Source organism: Carassius auratus, unplaced genomic scaffold (genome assembly GCF_003368295.1).
Source record: "Carassius auratus strain Wakin unplaced genomic scaffold, ASM336829v1 scaf_tig00214282, whole genome shotgun sequence".
NCBI lineage: Eukaryota > Metazoa > Chordata > Actinopteri > Cypriniformes > Cyprinidae > Carassius > Carassius auratus.
The window spans coordinates 801,636-816,461 of record NW_020527593.1 but is presented as its reverse complement, the minus strand read 5'-3'; the positions used below and the strand labels follow the sequence as shown (position 1 = coordinate 816,461).

Genomic DNA, 14,826 nt, shown 5'->3' with positions numbered 1-14,826 from the left:
ATAAGAACTACATGAGCGATGACTATTTGACACTATCAAATTATATAAAAATAATTTGAGAAAAAAAGAGAGCGATCAAAAAAGAACATCAGTCAGGCAATTAGAGATTTGTGGATTTTAGTTGATATTTGTAAGATTAGAAATACTTTTTTTTTTTTTTAGTATGAAAATTCCTGCAAAATCAAAGCTTATTTTAGGGTTAGAGAAAATTAGGATGGAATTTATTCTCACTTGAAAAATCAATAAAGCAGAGAAAAAGGAGAAAATACGTGCAAAGTTAATTTTTAGTCTTCTCTTGCTTGTCACAGATAAGCTGAGCTGAAGGGATGATAATAAGGAAACACAATCAATACTCCTCCATCAGCTCCTCCCAGCTCACCCCGAATAAAACCATCTTCAGCCAAACTTCATTTAACCATTCTAAACCAGTGGTTCCCAAACATTTTTGATTTTCTTGCCCCCCAATGTCCACAAAAAATAATCAGTGGACCCATAACTTTACTGGTTTATTGGATAAGGATTAAATACTTTAACCCACAATTTCTACCAAATAAAAATTTTAGAGCTTAACATAACTAGAAAGAATTCATATTCATTATAAAATGCTAATGGAGTTTTAGAATTGATTATTTACATAACCTCCCTAATATAACATCATACAGGCAGGTTTTCAAGACCATGGATAATTATTGTCATTATTATTATTTTTAAGATGTTCATCATTTTAATGCTCAATTTGTCTTATTTTAAATAATTCAAAGTCATCTTGAGACTCGCTTGCAAGTTTGCTGAGGCCCCTTAATGGGCCCCAGCCCTCTGGTTGAGAACCACTGTCCTAAACCGTAGGTTAACATGACTTGCTTTAATACCTGCAGAATGACCATGTGTCCTCTTCTTTCTGCACATGTACTGGGCAGGATTTCTAAATTGCCTAAAATGTCTGGGTTTCAGCTTTATTTTCCTATTGTTGTGCCCCACATAGATTCGATTTGCATCACTTTGACCGTTCTTTGTAGATCCCACCTTCTTGCATGCCACGATCAGTCGATTATGTACAATGCCTTCACACTACTCAAACTACTTTTCAGTCATTACCTTTAACAAGTGTTAAAACAATAGAAAAACCAAGCCAAAACAGGACATTAGGCTGTTTGGCCACCCTAAATACTTCTTAGACAGCCGTGAAACCATTGCCATGTAAACACACTTTGTTTGTTCTAAATCTTCTGAAATAAACAGCAGTCTCTGCATTAATCCTGTTTGCATGTTTGTACATCAGTGGTGCCACCAACGGTTTCTCTCAGATGCTAAAACAGTTTGGAGAACATTTCTGCACAAAGCGTGAATATTCAAGTATTTCCCAGTTTGTGATTGGTTGTCCTTTGCTTAAAAACACACTGTAACATTCTAGGCAGGACTGCATTGTTTCTTGTTGCATTCTTGTAGTGTCATCCGCCAATCAGCTTTTATCATGATGTCATAATCTGCTCAGGTGATTGGCTCAAAACAGCAAAGAAGTGCATTTCAAATGAACAGGGATGTTAACAGATAGTTATTATAGACCTTATTGGTACTAACACCAGTTTTAAAAAGTACATTATAATGGGGGTTAAAACAATATTTAAGTGTAGAAGTGTGAAGAAGGAATAAAAAGCTCAGAGAAAAAGATTCAGACAGCTATACACAGTTCTCTAGACAGATTTATTTACAGTCTAGCATGTATCTAAACTTCACGCCTCTAGTCTGCTTCATAAGTTTACAAACTTTACAAACAAAGTCCATTAACTCAGCAAAAAACTACCCTGTAAGAAACCCACAGCTGATACCTGATCTACATCAGTCACTACCCCCTACATGGAGCAAAGACAAATGTGTGCAGCTAAAGAGGGATGGATGTAAAGACTGAGAGAGGAGAAATATATATATGTATATATATATATATATATATATATATATTTTTTTTTTTTTTTTTTTGCTAAAATGTGCATACACACCTCTAAGTTAAAACACACACACATACACACATTTTATCCCAAAAGGCTTCAGTGTGAGTTTATGCTGCATTCATTAAACCGCCACTCATTCTGCCTGTGGCATTTCATGCCCTCGAAAAACACACACAATATGACACTGGTATGAGTGTGTAGTGGTTCATGCGCTCAACTTTTATCCAATAACACTCCAATTGCATTACATTTAGGCCTAATTATGCTCATGTTTAGCTTTGTCCTCTTGTCATTTGAAATGGATGTTAGTTCCAGGTGTAATAAGGGTCTTACCGTAGAATCAAAAACACAATGGTGTTATACCTGAGGTTACCTGTGCTCAATACAACACACAACCAGCAATTCAGAATGTACATTTACCGCCAGCAAATGTCAACTGCAGTTTATCTTATTCAAAACACTTTCACTTATTATTATATGAATATTCATGAATTGTGACAAAGTATACAAAAAATGTATAAGTGAAGCACATACAAACAGAAATAGTACATTTACTATCGTGTCTGGCTTCTACACCAGTCATACTATATTTCAAATGTGGTCAAAACATTTCAAAAATGGTTAAAATTTAGGTTTTAATGATCCTTTTCACTTCAAATCAATCATTTTAAATATTAAAATGTTACTTTACTCAACTGGACACCATCTAAAGTATTAATCATGACATGGCTACACGACATTACAGTGAATAAATCAAGAACATCATGAGCTAATTTGCTGCTTTCTCTCTCTTACCTGCTGACCTGTGCAGCTCGGGCTGAGGCAGGAACATTAGCTCATCAACTCGATCAAACTTTCCATCTTCTTAATGCATGCAATTTATGCATAACACCTTCATTTAAATGAAAACTATTTAGATAATTAACTTCTTTGGCTAATTAACTCCTTCAGCTTCAGTAATTTATACGGCACATCTATTTTGGTACGACGTGACTGGTGTTTGAAATGCTAATAAATAATTGAATCTGATATTGTCATTGACTGATGCAGAACTAGAGGCTAATGGATATTTGCCAAATAATGAACGCCCAGCACTTGAGAAATGGATATCAGTGCTGTTCCCAATATTTTACTGCTAAAACTATTCGAACAATGTAACAGAAGTTTTTCATTATTTTGTTTAGTCACACCTCACATGACCTTTGCATTCCACAGTCACCATAGTTACCACACCCCTGCATTACAAGTTATGTAATTAGTCACTTTTTAAATACAGTTTGTCTTTGCAAAGACTTTAGTGTTTGGCAACTATCCCTGTTCCTTGCATCCACTTGGCTGGTTCGCCTGTCATGGCTATTTGCCATTTCTGGATTTCCCTCAATCTCTTGATTATCCCCACACTCTTCTTAGCCTGATCCCTTCAGGAAGGAGAATGGATGACAACACACATCCACCTTTGCTCAATTTCTAGGCAACAAACTAAACAAATGAACACTATAAAACCACCAGAAACTCAGTTAAAGAAAGCACTTAACATCTGTGGCAATCCATCATACCTCCTGTATGTAATGCAACATTAGAAGACTTAAGAGGAAGAGCAATTACAGAGGCAACTTCTCTCATTAGCATATGAGTGGTTCTCCTACATCATGAACTCATTAGATAGCTTAGTCTGCCTGTGGTTTTCTGAGGATGACTCAGGATCCTCATGGAGCTGAGGTGAAACACTGAATTATGTGTGTTTGGACTAATTACAGAAAATTTTAAATTCATCAAACGTTCATTAAAAGTTCAGGGTCATTAAAATATGCTTTGGAAATGCTTGAAAAAGTCTGGCCAGTGAGATTTTAAAAAAAAATAAATTAATATTATTATTCAGGAAGGACTATTTACGTTTATTTAAATATCGAGTAAATATGTTTAAAGTTGCGGAAGATTTGAATTTCACAAAATCGGTTCATTTGAACTTTCTATTCATCAGAGAATACGGGTACATGATATTAGTTTTCAAAACTGATAATAATAAGAAATGTTTCATAAGCATATTGTATAATGTTTCGTAATGATTTCTGAAGGATCATGTGGCTGTTGAAAATTTAGCTTTGCCATCATGGGAATAAATTGCATTTGAAAATATATTAAAATAGAAAACGGTTGTTTTAAATTGTAATAGCTTTGCGCAATATTATCCTTGAAGGTGTTTGACATCAACTTGGGTATCACCTTCATAGTGTGTGTGTGTGTGTGTGTGTGTGTGTCCCCTCGACCAGTTGAAAAACTAAAACAGAAAGTTTCTGAAGAGAATACTGTGCTAAGACTCTCTTCATAATTTACTTGTTCGGTATAATCCTCCGATGTGCCAGCAATCAGTAATCGGATTAACCACCACAACAAACAAACAAAAGACACTGCAAAGATTATTAAATGTTGCAAAGATGACAGTGCAGCAGTAACTTATGGAAAGGACCAATTTAACATTCATTTCTGATCGCACGCACGCACGCGCACACACACACACACACGTTTGTTTTTTGTGAAAAGTGGGGACATTCCATAGGCGTAATGGCTTTTATACTGTACAAACTGTATATTCTATTGCCCTTCACCAACCCTACCCCTAACCCTCACAGAAAACTTTGTGGATTTTTACTTTCTCAAAAAAACTCATTCTGTATGATTTATAAGCGTTTGAAGAATGGGGACATGGTTATGTCCTCATAAGTCACCCTCTCCTTGTAATACCTGTGTCATACCCATGTCATTATACAGAGTTGTGCCCTGATATGTCACAAAAACAAGAGCACACACACACACACACACACACACATTCTGTGCTGTACTGGAGCATAGTGTGAACATAGGGGAAAACAAACCACACCTACAATGCAACAAAAAGAAAAGGTTCTAGAGAAGTTGAAATATACATAATGTATGAAACATAACAATCTAAATATAATTTTAATAAGTGCAATGGCACCATGAGTGTGTGAGCGGAGAAAATGGGCAGATAAATCAAATTCACCAAGCATGTTTTGACTTTAATACTTTTTGCCCAACTCTTTCATGTCTAACAGTTTATTTTCTCAGCATGCAGTCTTTGCACTGCCAGAATTATGAAACTAACACAATTCAGCAAACAAGAATTGTATCCATAAGTATGCATGAGCAGAATCCTATAATTGCAGTCTGGTTGTTAATGTATTATTAATTTGTGCAGTTGATCTTACACTGACTTGGATGTTTGAATCTTTAGGCAGGAACGTACGTAAATAAATGCAAATAAGCTGAATTCAGAACAGAAGGAGAGAGAGGGAAAAATAGAGAGGGAGAGAGGGAGGGAATTGTTTAATTTTATGCTTCATATAGACAACAGTGATGGATCAGCACTTTCCCAAGTTGTTCCTCATATATTAAGAGACTCGTAGGCGTATTGTTCTTGGTTTAAACATTTCAGTATCAAACAACTACACATCATAAAATGCTTTGAATGCTTTTATAACAACATTTCAAAGGAAAAACAACTTGCTTTCAAATGTAATTTACAACCTGAAGAGAGCTGGTTGTTGGATTACTTTATTTTAGAAGAAAAACAAAAATTATGGTACTTCAGAATGATTATTATCCCAATACTAGAATAGTCAGTAGCTAAAAACAAAGATGACCATAATAGTTTATTAATATGAACAGTTTAATATTCTTGCAGAATAAGTTAAATATTTTGTAAGAAGTTACCTATTTTTATAGCTGTTGGTAAACTGAGTGCTGGTGCTAAGTGACCATTAGAGCAGTCTGAACTCCATAGATTAATCTCTTTCTTTAAGCCAGCTGCAAAGTGTTTCAATTGATTTTGGAGCTCATGAGGGTAAAACAAACCAACCATTTGTGGTTAAGAAACTGAAGTGGCAATGCAAAGGTAGCTCGCTGCATTCCAGATCAGAACCTATCCAACATAAACCAGCCGTGAACAGCATGGAAATCCATGCTAATATAAGCTGGTTCTTATAAAACAGAGTGGACTGGACTTTAATAAACAAGACATGGGCATGTCTACTTCTGCTTGGGGAATAAAAACTACCTACATCCCTCAGGCCTGGTCACCACAACATGCAGTTCAATGAGAACATCAGAAGTGGTTCTCTGTAATGAACCCATAGAATCACCTAATGAGAATCTTTTATTTATTGCGGGTCAAGCAGAGGCCAGTTTCTATCCGCTACAAAAGACAAAGAACAGGAAGTAGCCTATTACAAAAAGCAACAAAGGACAGGAAATATACATGGACACATGAAAGGATAGACTGAACTCTAGTTGTAAAAACTGCACTGAGTCTGACATCCTCATGGATTTACACGCAGACCTAATCCTCTGACCTGTTTGTAAGTCTGAATGACCCAGAGATCTGCAAAAATCACACAGTCAGCTTTGGTGGTCTGTGTGCGACGCCTTTTATATAGAGATACAGCACTGAAACTGATGAAGAAATCTCATGGGGAAAGATTTAATTGGAGAAAATCTCCATAGAGTGTGTGCGAGAAGGTGAGCTATTCTTTTATAGGAAAACATGTGACTCTAGGAAAGCACTTGCCTGACTTCCTGCCACGGGAAACGACTTCATAGCCTGACCAAATAATCTAATCAACCCAGGCTCACTGGAAAATGTAGACTCACTGGAAAACATGCCTGTGGTGACATTTCTGCAAAATTCTTCCACATTGTATAACATTTTCAAAGTGGAATGTCCAGGGAGTGGCGCGGTAAGTTCTATCCAAATCAGATGAAAGTGAATCTGACAAAGTTTTATTATTCTAGTTGTTGTACGTTGTCATGCCCATGGACTGTTTTGGTGTGTGTTTTCCTCTCAGATGTGTTCCATGTTCCCACTGTGACCTAGTTTATCCCTTGTGTTGATTGTGTTCTTTGATTTCCGGCGTTCCCTCTTTAATTTCCATGGTTTTTGTTTAAGTAGTCCACCTGTTTCAGTTCCCCCTGATTACTTTCCCCCTGTTTATTAGCCCTGTATTTTCCTGAATCTGGTGTCTAGTCTTAACCGTCAATGGCTGTGAGCTTTGTGCGTGTGCCCATGTATTGGTAAACAAAAAAAAATGGAAAGGAATACAAGGAATACAAGCGGTTGGAGGTCATTTCAGCTAGAAACTTAATTTATGCATTAATACTTTTTTGACATTTGCAGTGATTACATTAGGGTTAGGTCTGTGTTAGCAAAAGCATTGTCTGTGTATGTGACTGTTCATGTGTTCATGGAGAAAGAGATAATTATATAATAAAATAATCCAAAATGCACATGGACAAAAGTGGGATCTGAAGAATGTGGGTGTCTCAAATTTGCTGTTAAAAGGCCTTCTGAAAAAATGAAGCTTGAACTTTTAGACCATCATTTTCAGGGCCCATAATAAAGAAAATAATTTTGATGATTTTAAATTTCTCAATTATTTAGACAGCAATGATATTAAATGACAACAAGATCATATGGAGACTTCTATGTAAATTGCATGCTTTTTAAATACTTCTTCCTCCGAAAAAGACAAAAGTAATCTCTCATGTGACTGGAGTTTAAAAAGAGATCTCAGTGATTCCAAGTATCAAGTAATCTAACAACATCAGATTTCCTGAGCTATGATCTCCATATTATCCACTATTAATCAACTTTTTTCTTGGTTAATTAACTACAAGGGTAAAAATGGGTTTGGGGGAATCCGGTGATCCAATAATGAACTGAAAAGAATGATCCAAAAGAATGGCAAAAGTTAGAGGATTTCTTCACATCATTTTGATTCGCGAAGACCAGCAGCATAGAACTGTTTTATCACTCCAATAACAATCAGCCTGTGAGGGCCCCCTTGACTTTGACTAAAGCCCCGTTCACACCAAGAACGATCACTATAAAGATAACTATAAAGATAACGCTTTTAGCATCCACGCCAGCGAACGATATCATCTGTTTATTCTAAGTACATGTGTGTCTGCCACTTTAAATTCTCGAGCTTGTTATAGCAGGATGGGTTCTGAATGGCTGTCAATGTTTGTATCATTCATCAGCTGGAAAAAATCTTTCTGAAAATGATTCCAGCGATACCGTTTCTCTATGCCTTTATCGTTATAGTTGTAGTGTGGTAGAGAATGATTTTTAGAACTACATTTTTAAAGTTATCGTGCTTGGTGTGGCTCTACTATATATATATATATATATATATATATATATATATATATATATATATATATATATATATATATATATATATATATATATATATATATATATATATATATATATATATATATATATATATATATATATATATATATATATATATGGAATGAACCCAAACACTTTCAAACGGGGAATTTGGCTGGTTGTTAGTGGTCTCGGCTGTTTTGTTTAGATTACACTGTATACCTACAAAGCCAGTCACATACAAGTTTGTTATATATATATTGTGTTCAGCAAGCTGATATTAGACATTATCACATGGCTCTATAGAACACTTGATTCTGATTGGTCAGTTGTGACATTCCGAGGTATGTAATCCCTCGATGACAACTGGTAAAAGCTGATAACGCAGGCTCATCCGGGTAACTGAAGTCGGCACTGTTCTTTTGCTAGGGACACTTCCTCTTTGTGGAAACTTTGCGTTTGGTTAGCTAATAAAATATTAAAACTCAATTCAATATAATGTGTACAATTATTTTATTATGTCATCCTGGACTTGCTCTCTCGGTCCTGATCATTCTATCAGGGGTTATTCTGCAATATCTACCGGCTGGATGTATATTATCCCTTACATATACTTTTTTTTTGACACCGCAGTAAACAATTTTCTTGATCTGTATCTGTTTTGTTGAGAAAAACATGAACAACAACAAAAAAAAATAATACATTCCTAAAACCCATACATTTATGCACAGCTGCATAAGCAAGATTTATGCTTAAAACAAGTAAAAACAATTTCCAATGGAGTGAATAATACACTTACACTTTACTGTGTAAAGCAAGTCTTAATATCTAAAGCAATTTTCCTTTTTTTTTTTTTTTTTTACGATAATACAGAAAAACAAAAGGTATTAATAAAAAGACTTAATACGTAATATCTTTCTTATCATCACAGGTTATTTACATCTTGTATCTTCTACAATTTCCTAGATTATCGTGCTTTTAAGCATAATATCATATCTCAAAAACTTATTTTGTGTTTGCACAATGTTTTAGAGAGCAATTTATGTAGTTTTATACATGAGGTGTCGAATCCAAATAACACATTTCAGCTTTAAGGGCATTAGTGAAATAAGCCTGTGTGCAAGAGCTGATGAGCGAAATGTCAGTTGTTAAATGCTGCCTGTTTATTTGTAATTGCACTTTTCTTTCAGACATAGCGTGAAAGCAATACTGAAATATTTCTGCTCCAAATGTTAAAAAGATTAATCTCATTGCATCCTTTTAGTTTTTATTTGCCCTCAATGAAATTGTGAATTTGCAGTAAATTCAGATATATACATACAATTATGGCTTCACAGCTAATCGTTTCTAACAATGGCTACATACGTAATGCTAATTTATAAACTCACTGGAGTCAAATCCTTAGCTGGTATATATATCTGACTGATTTTGAAGCAGGATTGGTATATTTCAAGAATGTCTTTATCTCACCTCTTCAAGCACAACAGGGCTGAATTAGTCAAAGACAAACTCTCAGGTCATGGTTGAATAATGCACAGCATCCACCTATTTTTAATATAATTTTTCATTTCATTTAACTAAATAAAAATTTAAATGTATGTAATTCTACATATAATCAATATGCTCAACCCATGCTTACTGTGGTGACATATTTGCAAAATGATACTATGTTGCTTCTTGCACGTTTTAGTGAGTGCAGTTAAAGGAGCGTTTACCTGAAACAGGTAAATACCACGACTGAGGTGCCCTTGAGCTAGGCATTGAACCCCCAACTGCTCTCCGGGCGCCACAGCATAAATGGCTGCCCACTGCTATGGGTGTGCTCAGGGTGTGTGTGTGTGTGTGTGTGTGTGCACTCTGGATAGGTTAAATGCGTATGGGTCACCATACTTGGCTGTATGTCACTTCACTTTGTTGTATGTATCACAGCAGTTTGGATATTAAATGTATGGTGACTTGCAAGAAAATAATCATTCTTTGAAAACAACATAACATCTACAATAAACTCTACCCCTCAACAAAATGAACCAAATATACAGTATTAATGACTCATCCTGCACTACACAAGTTTTTATCCAATCAGATGCTCACTAGAATGAGAATATCCAACCCCTTTCATACTACCTTCAGCCAACTAGAGACACAGCCTACTGACTATTACAAAAGACACAATCCCTTTAGTATGTTCCACCCAAACTTCCTATTTCAAAAGGAAACACATCAACAGGGAAAAAATGCACTTGCCAAGCTATTTCACAGGGTCTTAAATAGTGAACCTAACAATGTGTCTAGTAGCTTTTAAAAAATGTGCACATCAGACATTCGGGAATGAAAAGAACAGTTTCAAAGAGCAAAGAGAGACCCTTTGAGGTGAGGTTTTTGGGGGCATTAAAATGACATTTGTGTAATCTTGGCCTGATACTTGATAGAAGGCTGAAATTGAGAACGGCTTTGCATGAAGGCACAGAGGGATAGCTGTCAAAGACACTTGGTGAACCAAGAGAATTAAAAGCTCTCCATGCACCTGTGGTTACAGTCAGAGACGAAATACTCACTGCCTCCTCATGTGGAAATGGTGCTTCATTATCAGCAGAGGGGAAACGGTCTCTTCAATGGACAAACACTGCACACTTCTGTTGTCTGCCAAGCCCTCACAGGTTCCACTCAGCAATCTAAAGAGAGAAGGAGAAAGAGACAGAAACAAGCAGATGAAATGACAAAATAACCATTCTTGTTTGTATTTTTACCTCACTCTCTTATTTCACTCGTGCAGTGTCAGGGGAAAACTGTGTCTGTTCACTGAAAACATTCCCAGGCTAACATGGTTGTATAATGTGGCAAGGATGTTCTGTTTCCCATTTCTAGTTCCCAAGTACAAACTCTTTCTCCCACATGCAAGATAATCAGCCTGTGAAGTGTTTCCAGTCTGGAAAAGAAAGAGACAGCAAGGGGAAAGAGGAAAATAAAGCTGGCATCAAGGTTTAATTGGCTTTGTATATCTTTCAGGTATCCTCTAAAGGTTTAGGGAATGTGTGATGGGTTAAAGCTGAGAGACAATGAGTCACTGTAATAGACTGTTCAAGACAGTCCAGAGGGAACCTCATGCTCACTGTTTATCCTCATTACAGCATTTGCATTGAAACCAAATTCTGAGGTTTACATTCATCACTGTGATTCATTTAATATGATCCCTGTCTCTCCTCAATGCTCTAATTGATCTAATGCACATTAAAAAGACTCATTATATGAGAAAGAACAGTAGATGGTTTACTTTTTCTCAGTAGAAAAAAAAATTACAGATGATGACACACACACAAAAAAAAAGTTAAGAAAAGAAAGGAAAATAAGACAAATTATGTAGCCTTAATGCTACTCAAGTCTGCAGGGCATTTCTGGTGAAGAATGTTCTTTGAAAATGTTATGTGTCTCTTTTGATTGAAATTCTTTGAACATTTTCCATCACAGGAATGAATTCTATTTTAAAATGTATTAAAATAGAAAACATCACTTTTAATTGGTAATAATACTATTAATGACAATCAAGTTTGATCAAGTTGATTGTCCTTTCTTTAAATAATAAATAAACAGTGCACAACCAGATTAACAGATGAATGGGGGTAAACGTATTTATTGTGCAGGATGCACGATTTATTTGAACTAAATAGGAAACTGGACACCTTTTGCAGAATATGTTTCTCAAAGTTCTATTTTTTTTTTTTTTTTTTTGCGACTGCAGCTAGAGCCAGAATAATTAGAACACAACTTCACACAACTTTCAAAACGGCAAAGGCAATCAGAGAATATAGGTCACCATAGACATTTGTGCTGGCACAGAGTTCACTCTAAACATGATTATGAACTCAAAACTCCAGGAAAACAATTAAGAATTCATGTGCTAGTGCTCATCTGGGTGTAGAGGCTGGCACAGCACTGAAATGTCAGTATGTGTCTGTGCACAGGGCTTTGCAGCCAATCTAGGGAACACTTGTGTCCCCTTGAGTGTTTGTAAGAGGCAGTATTTTGCATCATTACTGTTGTATTAACATCTTATTCTTCTCTCATTTTCCTGATTATTTGGGTTTCAGTTGTCATACTTAATAGTGTAGCATGGAAATGAGAAAGAGGGAATAAAGTTAATTCATGTCTGCGCTTTTTTGTTTCTAACCTCTAAAATCTAGCCAGTTAATTTTTCACTTTTCTCCATACAGTGTCCTCAGCTTGCAGACTTTGATAAAGGACAAACTGCTTCATTTCTCATTCCTCTTCTGCTCTCGCATACCACGGTTCACAAACTGTGCACATCTGCTGAAGATTTCTAATCTTTTACAGCCTCCGCTTTAAATACATTTCCTGGTACTTCCCTAATTCTATTTAGCGGATCAGCGGATCCTTTTGGGTAATAAGAAGCAATAAACAGCCCAGAACCACTTACCTAGTCTCACAGTTTCATAAAGACTGAAAATGAGGTTGACATTTATCTGTCCCATTGGTAAACAACCTAGACTTAAAATATGGCTTTGTATGAAATGTACAATAGACCTGTTCTATAAATAATGGTGATATGCATTTGTAACGATGTATGCTATGATTAAGAGTAATGCAAATATCACTGCAAAAGTATTATGTATGTGCAATTTTGTCTTGTTTTCCAGGAAAAATATGAAATATAATAAAATCAAATAACTAAAATACAAATATTATCATCCCTCCCTCCTTCCCTCTCTCTCTCTCTTTGCTGATTTATTGCACTTCTCGTGTTGAAAATTTAACAGCCCTTGGCATCATGACAGATGATACTGGCACAGATATCAGAACACGAAAGAAAAAACTTCTAACTATACTATATTTCTGCAGAAGAAGGAGTGATAATGATGTAATGCTCCTCTTACATAAGAGAGAAAGAACAGAGCGAATAAGAGACCATGGAGGCCAAACATTCTGTCAGACATCAGAAGTCCTTCTGACCTCTGTGCATTAACACTGTACTTTCCTAACCCACAGCCAATGCAGTAATGACACAAGTGGCCATGATAATGTAGTATTCATGGAGATCAAGGTGGGTTGTATCCCTCCTGTATGACCTCTGCTGCTGAAGAGAAGCGATCAGTTCAGGTCACATGCTGTCCAGCTTTTTATGCTAATGTGATTCACAGCTCGCTCCATTTCATCTCGCTTTTGTTTTGCAGGGCAGCGAGGAACTAATGAGTGGCTGCAGGAATTATAATAAGGGGTCAGCTAAACTATATGGATTTCCCAAAAGGCTGAGCAGGATATAGCAATTGCTATTAGGGGAACTGGATGAACTGCTGACTTTATTGCACACCACAATGCACTATGTATGAATATAATATCCAGTATTGTGAGTAAACACTATATACAGTACAGTGTATATGTACAGTGTACACTATTTACAGTACACTCTATACAGTACAGTTAGTTCCTCAGGGCTACCATACAAAGGAAATGGACAAAGAGAGAAAAGGGGTATTTAAAATGGGAACACGGCTAGTCACAAGGACAACGTAATATTTATCATTTCTCTTCATGGCCATAGTCAATGATTTTCCTAGTAGAAGCAAGAAGAGTTCAGGTAAAGATAAGTGGCCCATCATATCCCAGTTTGTGGGAGGCAAAACATGCTTCACAATTACAACAAATAATAATAACAAAAAAACATGAACCCTGGTTTTAAGAATTTTTTTTTAGATTCCTTAGAGTACTTATGGTGTTGTGATATACACACATTGAGTTTAATATCAATGCTCCTTCGTCATCAGCCAATTAGTACCATCTCTGACCTTGTCTTCCTGATTGATTGTCCACGTTGTTGGGACAAGCAAGTTAAGGGAAGGTAAGTAATTGAATTTGCTAGTTGTGTGGAAGCACAAGTCTTTGGAAGCACAAGCTTCTGTTAAACTTCAGATGGACCTAACTTCCCCACTGTAACAATAAAATCTCCATACTCATCGGGAAGAAGGAGGCGGGAACCGGCGCACAATCAAAACATAATTTTAATATTCAAAATAAATACAAAATGGCGCACCAGCCCCTCACGGCTGACTGGTGCGCATAAATAAAACGCAAACACATAAAATAATGTCCCAGGCCTGGTCCTCTCTCGTCCTTCACGGTCGTCGCACCAGTTTTATATCCTTCCATCTCCTACGTGGGACTCGATACTGGCGGTGGGGCGCAGGTGCAGCTCATCTTCAATCACTACACCTGGCCTCACTCCTCGTTCCCACGCCTCTCAGCCCCGCCCCACTCGCCACATACCCCCATCGCCCCTCGCAGGCCGGGGGGTAGTCCCGAGACTGCGCTCTACCCCCCCCCTCCCTCCGGGGGGGGGGGGGTGCTCACGGGGACCTGCGGGAACCTGGGGGTAGGACAGACGAGGCGAGAGAAAAGGAGATGGAAGGAGGAGCGACAAGGACGAGAGAGGGGAGAGAGAAAAAAAATAAAATAAAAATCCGGTTCCCAGACGCACTGCTGCTCGGCCCTCCACCAGCTGGGTGATCTCCTCCGCGGTGCCTGGCGGTGGCACTGGACGGCCCTCGGCGTACGGCACGACACTCCTCCGCCGCCCAATGGACGGCGACGGCTCCTCCGATTTTGGGCAGCGGCAGGAGTCCCCCGTTCCCTGCCCCTCCGGATACCATCAGTCCCCCTGGCGAACGGCGCCGACTC

General features: G+C 37.2%; 1 protein-coding gene across 1 annotated transcript in view; it reads right to left on the bottom strand.

The window, feature by feature from the left end:
- The window catches only part of LOC113091754 (disks large-associated protein 3-like), a 121,858-nt gene that overhangs the window by 62,637 nt on the left and 44,395 nt on the right, over nt 1-14,826 (bottom strand). Inside the window, exon 2 of the mRNA XM_026257384.1 lies at nt 10,695-10,811. The gene's annotated coding sequence lies outside the window, so the exon portion shown is untranslated. The remainder of the gene's footprint in view (nt 1-10,694; nt 10,812-14,826) is intronic.